We start from the raw sequence: 13,284 nt of genomic DNA on the forward strand, positions 1-13,284 counted from the left end.
TAGTTACACCCTACGTGAGGGTCCTGGGTCCTGGGCCTACTCTGTGATTGGTTAACACTCTAAATGTTGTAATTGGATAAACCTGCTGTCAATAATATTGTATAATAATAATTGGATCACTGTACCTATGTCACAATTTCCTGTAACTCCCCCTTCCCAAACTCATAAAAGTCCTACCCCACCTTTGTTCGGGGCTCTCCGGCTCTCTCCGTTCCACCAACTTGGAGTGAGCAGAGGACCCAGGTTCGAACCGGCAATAAACGACCCTTGCTTTTTGGCTTTGACTCTGGACTCTGGTGGTTCATTTCTGGGGGACGCCCGAATTCTGGGCATTATATTAGTTTGTTTACTTATTTATTTTGAGAGAGCGAGAGCACGAGGAGGAGGGGAGAGGCAGAGAGGGAAAGAGAGAATCCCAAGCAGGCGCTGCACTGTCAGTGTGGGGCCTAATGCAAGGCTTGAACCCATGAATCACGTGATATCATGACCTGAGCCAAAACTCCAGGCGCCCCTATATTTTTATTTAAAAATTTTGGGGGGCTCCTGGGTGGCTCAGTTGGTTAAGTGTCCGACTTTGGCTCAGCTCATGATCTCAAGCCCCATATCAGGCTCTGTGCCAACAGCTCAGAGCCAGCAGCCTGCTTCGGATTGTGTCTCCCTCGCTGTGCCTGCCCCACTCATGCTCTGTTTCTGTCTCAATAATAAAATAAAAACATTAAATATATATCTATAAATAAAAAATTTTTTTTAATTGGGGTGGTGGCACCTGGGTGTCTCATCGGTTAAGTGTCCAACTTTGGCTCAGGTCATAATCTCACAGTTAGTGAATTCAAACCCTCATATCAGGACTGTCTGCTGTCAGCATGGAGCATGCTTTGCATCCTCTGTCCCCCACCCCTTCCCTGCTCGCATATTCTAAAATAAAATAAATAAAAATTATTTAAAAATTTTTTTTCTTAATGTTTTTGAGAGGAAAACAGAATCTGCAACAGTCTCTGTGATGTCAGCAGGAGCCCAACCTTGACTGTGAGATCATTACCATAGTGGAAGTCCAATGGTCAACTGATTGAGCCACCCAAGCGCCCTAATGTTTCTCCTTTGTATTTAAAGATCACCTTTAGGCTTTTCTTTCAGCCTCCTTTCCTCTATTTTGTGAGAAGCACTCTCAGTTTCCCCTTCTCCCTGTAGTTATTGTGGGTAGGGAGGGGAGAAAGAGAGGAATTTTGTGCCTTGATTTTGTCAAGTTGGCACTGTCTACTCAATGCTTAAACTTTTTTTAAACTTTATTTAGAGAGAGAGAGAGAGAGAACAAGAGCAGGGGAGGGGCAGAGAGAAAGAGAAAGAAAATTCCAAGCAGGCTCCACACTCAGTTCAGAGCCAGGGGACAAGCTTAATCCTGTTGCTGAGGGAGCATAAGGCAGACTGAGGGCAAAGTACAAGCTAGCAACACCATCCCCCCCTTGCAGGTGGGATGAGTGTGATATTACTTGGACATTTCTGGCTAACCAAAAATAGGAAAGGACAAAAAAACAAATGGTTAAACTGATAAGAGTCTCTATCAGTTTACAGGAAAAAAGCAATCCTATCTATGGCCTAAAGTCCAGGAACTCCCTACTGTCTTAATATTAATCCTTTGCTGGAGAGAAAAACAACCATACCTTGACTATAGCTAGGCCTCCAGTAATCTGTGAGCCTTTAGCATATGAAAATCCCTTTAGGAACTCCCTCTTGAAGTTATCTTCCCCCTACTCCATAATATGCTCACGCCCCCATGCACACACTTATAGTGCAGCTCTTTCTGTTCACGGGTCCCGTCCCCATACTTTAATAAAATCACCTTTTTGCACCAAAGGCGTCTTCAAGAATTCTTTCTTGGCCATCAGCTCTGAACCCCACAAACCCCCCCATCACTCCAAGACCTCATCTCATAACCCTGGGATCATGATCTGAGCTGAAGTCAAGAGTTTGCTGTTCAACCAATTGAGCCACCAGGCACCCTATGCTAGTTCTTGATCTAGTATCTTGATTGGATAATGCAAACCCCAATCAGCCATATATATTACTTTATTTTTTCAAGCTCTTTTGTAGATATGACAAAAGCAGTCATCTCTTTAACAGAAGACATCTCCCAAGGATGTGACTGACCCTTCCCTCTAAATGTTTCTGGCCCATTATATTGCAGTTAAGTAGCCTTTGTTGCATAACAAACCACAAAATAGCTTTAAACAAAAATTTATTATTTCTTAATATTTGTTTGTTGGCTGGTCACAGCTGTGTGGCTTTTCTGCTTCATGTGATATCAGCTGGGTTCATTCATGTGACAGTTATCTAGAGGCTCAACTAAGTCTTGAGTGATCCAAGATAGCCTCACACATTGGTCAGTCAGTAGATGCCTGCTGTTGGCTGAAACTTTTCTCTCCACATAATCTCTCTAGCAGGATAGCTGGACTTCTCTACAAGGCTCCAAGAGAGTGAAAAGTAAAAGCTACCAAGACTCTTGATCCTGACTCTCAAACTGTCACAGCTTTATTTGCACCACATTCTCATGGTTAAAAGCAAGTAGCAAGGACAGTCCAGATTCAAGGGGTGGGGCAATAAATGCCACCTCTAGATAGGAAAAGCAGCATGCATATAACTACAAATGACAGGAACTATATTAGTCATCATCTATGTAGACAATCTATCACACGTGGGGAAAGAGAAAACTGAAAAGAGCTGAGGAGCGGCAGAAAGAGGGAGAAAATCTCAAGCAGGCTGTGTGCTGTTAAGTGTGGAGCCCGACACAGGACTCAGTTTCAGGAATCGTGAGATCATGACCTGAGCCAAAATCAAGAGTAGGGTGCTTAACGAACTAAACTAACCAGAAACTTCCCCAAGTCATTTTTTAAAGATTATTTATTTATTTTGAGAGAGAGACAGAACAAGTCAGGGAGGAGGAGAGAGAATCCCAAGCAGGTTCTGCTTTGTCAGCACAGAGGATAATGCTGGGCTTGTATTCATGAACCTAAGATCATGACCTGAGATCAAGAATTGGACTCTTAACTGACTGAACTACCCAAGAACATGCCCCATGTCATTTTTTTTAAAGCTTATTTATTTTGAGAGAGAGTGCGCACGCAAGCACGAGTCAGCGAGGGGCAGAGAAAAAGGGAGATAGAGGATCCTAAACAGGTTCTGCTCTGTCAGGGCAGAGCCTAACTCAGGGCTTGAATCATGAACTGCAAGATGATAACCTGAGCTGAGATCAACAGTCCAATGCTCAACCAACTGAACCACCCAGCCACCCAAACATGAAAATTTCTTTTTTTATATATAATTTTTTAATTTTTTTTATTATTTTTTGAGAGACAGAGAAAGACTGTACAAACAGGGGAGGGTCAGAGAGAGAGGGAGACACAGAATCCAAAGCAGGCTCCAGGCTCTGAGCTGTCAGCACAGAGCCCAACGCAGGGCTCGCACCCATGACCTAAGCTGAAGCAGGATGCTTAACCAACTGAGCCACCCAGGCGCCCCATCAAACATGAAAATTTCGATCCACAGGTTTTTGATTTCTGTATTGAACACAAAGATTCCTGACCTCTGGAGCGCTGTCTGTGCAGTGCCACCAATTAATTGATCCAGTTCTTAGAAATCAACAAGTCAGATCTTTTCCACCTGTCCATTTTGGGATAATTTTGGTTTAAAGAGACAGCCACTGCCTAGATCTAGTTGGCAACCTTGAGTGGGAAAGTAGAAGCTCCCAGGGGACACAAATTAAAGATAAAAGTTGGCCAACTTTTGCTGCTCTTGGCCAACTGTATGATAGATAGCTGTGTCAGGAAACAATGAAACTTCATCTTTTGTTATTTTAAATAAAGACAGGGGCAGTGGTTAGCAATTCACAATAACTTGTGTCTCCAGCAACAACAGTCACTTGGGACCTAATAATAAAAACTCTTGACTTCCTCACTGAGCATTTCTGGTTATTTTTATATTGCTCAAGGAGTTCAGGAAAGCCTCCACCGAAACTGCAAGTAGAAACCACAATGCCGGGAAATGAGCCATTAAAATGCATATTACTTTAATTGGGTACAACTCCTGTTTCTCTACCAAGGAGATACCCTAGCCAGACTGGGCAATCATTTTTACCCTTCATTTAAAAATATATATATATTTCTTTGATCCCACTATCACCCCAAGGAGTGAAAAGAACATCAAAAACTGAACACCCAGGCACACCCATGCTGTCACAGGTATTTGCAGGATAGGGAAGCTTGAGAAAGTCATAAAAAGAGGACCTAAAAATGAAGTAGCTTGGGATTTATACAAGCCTCTGCCCCTCATTACCCTCAAAGCTCCTCTTTCTGCTATGCCTTCTCTTCCTCCTTGAAAAGAAAATTTAATCAAATGTTGAAGTGGTGCAGTAATTCTCCCAATTCCACCTCTGGGAGGGGCCATAATAACTAACCAGGAATTAACAATATAGTCTGTATTAAAGCTAACACAGAAATGCAGAAAAGTATTGATAGGATGTAATTTACAGTGGGAAATAAAACAATGCTTCCTATCCTCTGCCCCTCCCATACACACTCATATTCTCTTACCTAGGCAAACAGAGATTAATTTTACTATGAAAAGGGGGTGCCTGGGCAGCTCAGTAGGTTGAGTGTCACTCTTGGTTTCAGCTCAGGGTATGATCTCATGAATTTGTGGGTTTAAGCCCCACCTCTGTCTCTGCACTGGCAGCTCAGTGCCTGTTTGGGATCCTCTCTCTCTCCCTCTCTTTCTTCCCCTCCCCCATTTGTGCTCTCTTTCTCTCTCTGCAAATAACTTAAAAAAAAAAAACAGAAATAGATGGGAGTTAAATATAATATTACTTCAGTATCATTTCCCTGAAGTGTGGAATTAAACAGATAGAAGCCTGGATGGGAATATAGCTGGTATGAAGTTATGACAAACAATAAATCTAGATATAGAAATAATTTACCACTTACCACATTTATCCCCTGCCCTTTCCTCATATTGATGAACGTTAATAAACTTTTCTGTTAGTACTTAATCAGTTTTCTATTCATGAACATCAGGCAATAAGCCATACATGCTAAACAGAAGATCTAGAAAAAACATAAGGACTTCTTTGACATTTTCCTTAGGATTTCATAGCCCTTAAAAATCACCTATATAGAAATATATGTGAGATACTATATGGAAGTTAGATATTTCCAGTAGTTGCAGTACCCAACAAACCTGGAAACACTCAAGTGATCTGAGGCATTTTGAGGTAAAAAATTATTTCCCTCATGGACCTGACACTTGGTGCATTCATTCAACAAGTTATTTATTGAGCAAGAATTGAGGTAGAACTACTAAGAATAAAACCAGTCTTCTGAAGACCACTGTTGGCATATGCAGGGGTCAAAAGAATAGTCCATGGGCTAGGAATTAAGATGTCTTGTCTACAATGGGCTAGGAATTAAGATATCTTGTCTATAAGCTGGAGGGTTCCTGAGAAGTCAAGAGGGACTGAGATTTTTCCACTTTAATACAAATTCTTAAAATTAAAAAAAAAAAGAGGAAGACAGTATCTTCAGGGTGAGAACAGACTCTCTGCATGAGTTCCTACTGACCTCTATCAGTAGAGGTCAAGTAGGAACCCCCTGAATTCTGCATGTCCTGGCAAGATTCCCTACTCTTCTCAATATTCATAGCCTTTCTACTACCATCCCCTTTGAGATCATCATGGGATTTACCCCTGTTCAGGTCAGTTATTACTAGAATGCAGATTCCCTGGTCATGCTTTATATCCTGGATTCTAATATTCTTACAATATTTTTTATTTTTTAAATTCTAAGTAGCCTCCATGCCTAAGGTGGGGCTTGAACTCATAACCCTCAGATTAGGAGTCACATGCTCTACTGAGTCAGTCAGGTGCCCCCTAAATATTCTTACAATCCGTACATCACTGCCCCTAACTTCATTTTCTGTCTCTTCTCATCTCTTGAAATCCTTTCACAATTAAGATCAAATAACCACAAAATCCCTTATATCCTCAATCTCTTCTCTGAACATTCCCTTCACCTTCTTGCTCTAAAGGCAACCTGGCTCTCCTTTTATGGCAATGTTTCTCCTGCCGCCCTCTTAAATGTAATTATTTGTCCTGTGCCCTTTGATACAGTTGGGCCTAGATTGTGAGCTAAATGTCCCTTTTAAATCATATGTTATCAGATTATACCACACACTAGCCCTTTTGTAATTTACTCCTCTTCTTCTACATTACTTTTACTCATTCCTTTAGGATTTTTGGTCCTGAATATTTCTCTAGGGACAAATATCAGAATTCTAGGTGATTTCAATATTCCTTCAATACCTTCACTTTAAGTTCCTTGACCTCTTCTCCTCCAATGATATTGTCCTTCATCATATCTGAGCTACTCATTTCAATGGCCATATCTTTGACCTTGTCATCATCAATAAATGCAACTTGTTCATAATTTCATTTTCTTGCAAACTTTTTTGGCCACATACTGGAAGATATGTAATTTTATTAAGTAGGCTCCACATCCAACTTGGGGTTCAAACTCTTGACCCTGAGATCAAGAATTGCATGTTCTAATGACTGAGCCAGCCAGATGCCCCAAAGATGTGTAATTTTAATATACATTAAATAATTTGGAGGTAATGATAACTTACATGTTTAAGATTTTACTCTTTAAATGTTTTTATTTTTTGAGAGAGACAGAGAGCGAGCAGGGGAGGGGCAGAGAGAGAGAGAGGAGACACAGAATCTGAAGCAGGTTCCAGACTGATCTGTCAGTACAGAGCCCCACAAGCGGCTTGAACCTATAAACCATGAGATCATGACCTGAGCTGAAGTAGGAGCTTACCTGACTAAGCCACTCGGGCACCCCAAGATTTTATTCTTAAGTAATCTCTACACCCAACATGGGGCCGAACTTAAAACCTCAAGATCAAGAGTCACATGTTCAGGGTGCCTGGATGGCTCAGTCTATTGAGTATCCAACTTCAGCTCAGGTCATGATCTCACAGTTTGAGAGTTTGAGCCCCACATTGGCCTCATGCTGTCAGCACAGAGCCTGCTTCGGATCCTCTGTTCCCCTCTCTCTGCTGTACCCTGCTTGTACCCTCTTCTTCCCTTCCACCGCTTCTTGTGCTCTCTTAAAAAATTTTTTTTAAACGTTTATTTTGAGACAGAGAGAGACAGAGTGTGAGTGGAGAAGGGGTAGAGAGAGAAAGAGACATAATCAGAAGCAGGCTCCAGGCTCTGAGCTGTCAACACAGAGCCTGACATGGGGTTGGAATTCATGGACAGTGAGATCAAGACCTGAGGCGAAGCTGGTTTTGGCTCAGGTCAGGATCTCACAGTTCATAGGTTCAAGCCCTGCATCAGGTTCTGCACTAACAGTGAGGAGCCTGCTAGGGATTCTCTCTCTCTCCCTCTCTCTCTGCCCCTCTTCCGTTCATTCTCTGTCTCTGTCTCTGTCAAAATAAATAAAATTTAAAAAATATTTAATAAATAAAAATTTAAAAAACTTAAAAATTATTTAGGAGTCACATGCTCTACCAACTGAGGCAACCAGGTGCCCCATTTCTTAAATCTTCTTTTTTTTTATAACATTTATTCATTTTTAAGAGACAGAGCATGAGTGGGGGAGGGCAGAGAGAGGGAGACACAGAATCTGAAGCAGTCTCTAGGCTCTGAGCTAGCTGTCAGCACAGAGCCCGACACGGGGCTCGAACCCATGAACAGTGAGATCATGACCTGAGACAAAGTTGGATGCTTAACCAACTGAGCCACCCAGGTGCCCCAAATCTTTTTTTTTTTAATGTTTTATTTATTTTTGAGACAGAGAGAGAGAGAGAGAGAGCAAGCATGAGAGGGGGAGGGGCAGAGAGGGAGAGAGAGAGAGAGAGAGAGAGAGAGAGAGAGAGAGAGAGAGAGGGTGACACAGAATCCAAAGCAGGCTACAGGATCTGAGCTGTCAGCTCAGAGCCTGACGCAGGGCTTGAACCCACGAATGTGAGATCATGACCTGAGCCAAAGTCAGAGGCTTAATCGATTGAGCCTCCCAGGTACCCCTCTTAAATTTTTGTACAATACGTTGAATAATGAGTCTCAGCATATTTCTTGATTCTTTTCTGTATCCCTCATCAAAATGTAAGCTCTATGAGGGCGAGGATTTTTGTTTTGCTCAGTTATATCCTCAACATCTATAATGCCTGGGTCATAGCAGGTGCTCAATAAATATCTGTTAAATGAATGAAATAACTATTATAGGTTAGGTCGTAGGGATACACCAGACACAACAAAATCCCTGATTTCACAGAACCTATAATTCTATAGTAAAAATAAAAATACTCAAATGACAAAACTTTACTATTTAGATTACAAAGTGTTCTTTTTAAAATTATTTTTTAAATTCAGATATAATTGACATAGAACATTATATAGTTTTAGTAGTAAGTATTAAGTCTGTGTCAGGACTCTTATGAGGAATACACTGTTCCTTTACTGGTTATCATTAATTTTATACAAAGGTGATTGGATCTGGATCAAATACTCACTCTAACATATACCAGATCATTTTTGGCAAATTGTCTTCATCAGCTTGACAAAAAACCATAAACTATGTGGCTTATTAACAGTAGAAATTTCTCACAGTTCTGGAAGTTGGAAGTCTGAGATCAATGTACCAATGTGGTTGGGTTCTGCTGCGGACCCTTTTCCAGGATGCAGACTGCCTGCCAACTTTTTGCTGTATCTTTGCAATGGAAAGATGGACAAAGAGAATTCTCTGGGGTCTCGTCTCTAACGGTACTAATACCATTTAAGAGAGCTCCGTCCATCCTCATGACAAATTTATCTTCCAAAGACCCCATATCCTAATTCTATCAACTGGGGTTAGGATTTCAATATATGAATTTGGGGAGTTCATTCCATTGCACAAATCTAAAATTGTAACATTCCATTATTAGAATACCAGAAATAGTTCCAGCTATATATTCTACACAGAGATCCATCCTTACAAGCCAAGCTTTGAGTTTTTCTATGTGTGGAGGAGTTTAGAATGTTTATATACTAGTTTAAAAGACCTTAGGCAGAGGCACCTGGGTCACTCAGCGGGTTAAGCGTCCGACTTCAGCTCAGGTCATGATCCCAGGGTTTGTGGGTTCAACCCTGTGTCAGGCTCTCTGCTGACAACTCAGAGCCTGGAGCCTGCTTCAGATTCTGTGTCTCCCTCTCCCTCTCTCTGCCCCTCCCATGATCACATTCTCTGTCTCTGAAAATTAAATAAATGTTAAAAAACTTAAGACCTTACACTTTAGATTTTTTAAAAATGTTACCATTTTGAGAGAGAAAGCAAGAGAGCAGAGTAGGGGCAGATGGAGAGGGAGAGAGTGAATCTTAAACCCATCATAGAGCCCAACTTAGGGATGGATCTATGAGATCATGACTAAGCCAAATCAAGGGTGGGTCACTTAACCAACTGTGCTACCCAAGTGCCCCTAGAACACTATTTCTAGAAAATTTAAATAGGGGCGCCTGGGTGGCTCAGTCGGTTAGGCCTCCGACTTCGGCTCAGGTCAGATCTCACGTTCGTGGGATCGAGCACCGTGTCAGGCTCTGTGCTGACAGCTAGCTCAGGGCCTGGAGCCTGCTTCCGGTTCTGTGTCTCCTCTCTCTGCCCCTTCCCTCTCATGCTCTGTCTCTGTATCAAAAATAAATAAAACATTAAAAATAAATAAAACATTAAAAAAAAAAGAAAAAGAAAATTTAAATATATGGGGCACCTGGGTGGCTCAGTTGGTTAGGCGTCTGGCTTCGACTCAGGTCATGATCTCAGTTTGTGGGTTCGAGCCCTGCATCGGGTTCTGTGCTGACAGCTTAAAGCCTGGAGCCTGCTTCCGATTCTGTGTCTCTCTCTGACCCTCCCCTACTCACGCTGTCTCTCAAAAATAAAAAAACATTAAAAAAAATGTAAATATAATTTAAAAAGGAATTTAAATATATCTTATTTTATTAAAAAAAATTATTTCGTCTAAAGATGTAGATTAGTTTTTTGAAAGCCTCTTCCTTCTCCTAGAGCTATTCAGGCCTAGGAGTTAAGACTGGTAGCAAAACTCAGAGTGCTAAAGCTCAACACGAGACACAGTTGTTTTTAACTCTTCCCATTATTGCCAAACCAGACTGATAGGATATGATTCCAAACTGTGGGAAGATGATGGCATTGGATAACATGAAGTAGTTTAAGTTGCTATATGTGATATTTAGCTAAGCAATGATGTTCCTTTAAACTTTATGACTTTTTTTTATATTTATTTATTATTGAGAGACAGAGAAAGACAGAGCATGAGCTGGCTAGGGAGGGGCAGGAAGAGGTGGAGACACAGAATCCGAAGACAGGCTCCAGGCTCTGAGCTAGCTGTCAGCACAGAGCCCAACGTGGGGCTAGAACCCATGAACCGCGAGACCATGACCCAAGCCAAAGTCGGACCCTTAACCGACTAAGCCACCCAGGCGCCCCATAACTCAATTTCTTATTCCCCATACCTAGAACAGATTACTATTTCGCCTCCTACCCTTTGCCGTACAAATACAAAATTAACAACCTAAGTGGTTTCATTAGAAAATCCCCTCACAAAACTGTTCCCATCTGTTAAAATTTTTTTAAATTACTCACATTCAATCTATAAAGTTCTGTTTTTGGTATTAGTGTCTGTGCACCCACGGTCCTCAGAAATGTATCAGGGATGGGTGCCTGGCTGTCTCAGAGCAACTTACTCTTGGTTTCAGGGTTGTGAATTTGAGCCCCACGTTGGGTGTGGAGATAACTTAAAAATAAAATCTTTTGGGGAAAAAAAATACCAGGGAGAAGATGCTACAATTACAACTGAGAGACACATTGTCTCCATATTATTTTTACTAATTTTTAAATTGGCCTGGGAATTTCTTTTCTCTTAAGAGATTGTTAGGATTAAACTTTGCAAAATGGGATCTAATACTTGCCAAGTATTTTCTCTTGTTTCTCTCCCCAAAGCCCTGACACTGTAACTATACATGTTTGAATCTAGATTTTGTTAGTGAATTCTAAAAAGAAACTTAGGGGCCACCTGGGTGGCTCAGTTGGTTAGGCATCTGACTTCAGCTGTGGATCTCGGTCTCCCTGTCTCTCTGCCCCTCTCCCTCTCAAAAATAAACATTAAAAAATTATTTTTGTGTGTGTGAAAGGCAGTTTTTCCCTTTGTACTTTTGAGACGGGAAACTGCCAATTATTTGGGGTTGCAGTCTTCTAAATGCTATCTTCAATTTAGTTCTATTTTCACTTCATCTTATAGGTTACCAAATTAATCTATCCAGAACAAAAGAGTGTTCTACCCGTCCGAAAGAACTTCAACACCTTTCCATTGTCAGAGAAATAAGATGAAAACAATATGATATTCAATACCATCATTTTTATTTTTGAGGGAGAGAGAGATCTCTAGTGGTGTAGGAGTAGAGAGAGGGAGAGAGAGAATCCCAAGCAAATTCCACGCTGTTAGTGCAGAGCCAGACGCAGGGCTCAAACTTATAAACTATGAGATCATGACCTGAGCCGAAATCAAGAGTTGGTTGCTTAACTAACTGAGCCACCCAGGCGCCCCAATACCATCATTTTCGGTTGTGACCTACCTCCTAAGCCTTATCTTGAATAATTTTTCTTTACTCTGGGCTAACCCAGACCAGGGGGTGGCAAACCATAGCTTGCAGACCAAATCCAGCAAACCACCAATTTCTGGATGGCTTTCAAGGTAAAAATAATTTTTACATTCTCAAAACGTTGGAAAAGAATATCTTGTGCCATGTGAATATAAGCATTCAGATTTCAGCATTCTTAGTTTTTTTCTTTTCTTTATTATTTTTTTAATGTTTTATTTATTTTTGATACAGAGAGAGACAGAGCATGAGAGGGGAAGGGGCAGAGCGAGAAGGACACAGAACCGGAAGCAGGCTCCAGGCTCTGAGCTAGCTGTCAGCACAGAGCCTGACGCGGGGCTCGAACCCACGAACGTGAGATCTGACCTGAGCCGAAGTCGGAGGCTTAACCGACTGAGCCACCCAGGCGCCCCTTTTTTTTTTTTTTTAAACATAGCAACTCTCATTTGTTTATACATCTTGGGTTTTTTTAATTTTTTTTAATGTTTATTTATTTTTGAGACAGAGACAGAGCATGAGCAGGGAGGGGCAGAGAGGAAGGGAGACACAATCTGAAGCAGGCTCCAGGCTCTGAGCTGTCAGCACAGAGCCCAATGTGGGGCTTGAACCCAGGAACATGAGATCATGACCTGAGCTGAAGTCGGAGGCTTAACGGACTAAGCCACCCAGGTGCCCCTGTTTACACATTTTGTATGGTTGTTTCATGCTCCAACAGCAGAGCTCAAAAGGCCTTGTGACCTTGGAACCTTATTTTACCCTTTACAGAAAGTTCGCAAATCCCTGACCTAGAAATTCTGTCTCCTCACCTATCCCAAGATTCTTGCCGGGGATATACTCCTCCCACTGGTATCCTGGTATCACTTCTATGAAACTGTCAAAGTTGAGTTTTCAAAAAAAACTTAAAAACATAATTCTTGGGGGGCGCCTGGGTGGGTCAGTCGGTTGAGCATCCAGCTTCGGCTCAGGTCATGATCTCACGTTCGTGGGTTCGAGCCCCACGTCGGGCTCTGTGCTGACAGCTCAGAGCCTGGAGCCTGCTTCAGATTCTGTGTCTCCCTCTCTCTCTGACCCTCCCTTGCTCGCACTGTCTCTCTCTGTCTTTCAAAAATTAAAAAAAAACAAAACACATTAAAAATTTTTCAAAAAAAACCCCATAATTCTCTCACAAATATAAAATTAACATGAGCCAAACATTTATTTAACTCATTGACATAATTAGGAAGATGGTAAAATTGGTTTCAGGAGTATTGAAAGAACAAGGTACTTCTAGGCATACAAATAAAAAGAGTTAAAATTAGGTTCAGGTTAAACAAAACTGGTCAGTGTTACAATACAATCATAATTTTGGGGTTAGCTTTTCTACCAGTCAGAAATTAACAATTTAACAAATTACCTTACAATACTTGAGCTCTAATCAAAGTCAAACAGGGGCGCCTGCGTGGCTCAGTTGGTTCAGCCTCTGGCTTCGGCGCAGGTCATGATCTCACCCGTAGTGGGTTCAAGCCCAGCGTTGGGCTCTGTGCTGACAGCAGCTCAGAGCCTGAAGCCTGCTTCAGATTCTGTATATCCCTCTCTCTGACCCTCCCCTGCTT

This window comes from Suricata suricatta, chromosome 10, assembly GCF_006229205.1.
Source record: "Suricata suricatta isolate VVHF042 chromosome 10, meerkat_22Aug2017_6uvM2_HiC, whole genome shotgun sequence".
In the NCBI taxonomy this organism is placed as follows: domain Eukaryota; kingdom Metazoa; phylum Chordata; class Mammalia; order Carnivora; family Herpestidae; genus Suricata; species Suricata suricatta.